Genomic DNA, 474 nt, shown 5'->3' with positions numbered 1-474 from the left:
TATGGTCCTACTCCTCTCTTCATTCCACTTGAGTCATCCTATGTTACTAGCCTACATAAACCAGTTGGTCTCTAATGGTGCCACACTGTCCTACCTTCTGCAGGACTTCTGACTATCAAAACTAAACACCTCTAGAAATACTGCAAATGTTTCCGGTTGTGCACTAGCCAGTGCAACCCTCCATCCCTCTCCCCATCATTACAGCGTGTACTACAGTGAATGATTTACCTCAAATGCCCTCTACCAAATGTCAGTTTTGCAGCAACCTGTTCCTTGTAACTATTTTTCAGAGAGGTCATATTCAGTCCAGGCCCTTACAAGGTAACAGAATCTCACACACATTGGTAAAATAAGCTGAAGTCAGGTCTTATGTTTCTGAATTTGGTCCCAGTGGTTCTTACACCTTTTGCTCAGGGTTTCCATTACTCCTTACCCAGCAAAAAATCATCAAAAGTTTTTATACTAGGTTCTTTA

This window comes from Alligator sinensis, unplaced genomic scaffold (genome assembly GCF_000455745.1).
Source record: "Alligator sinensis unplaced genomic scaffold, ASM45574v1 scaffold20_2, whole genome shotgun sequence".
Classification (NCBI taxonomy): Eukaryota; Metazoa; Chordata; order Crocodylia; family Alligatoridae; genus Alligator; species Alligator sinensis.
Note: the sequence above shows the minus strand (reverse complement) of the source record.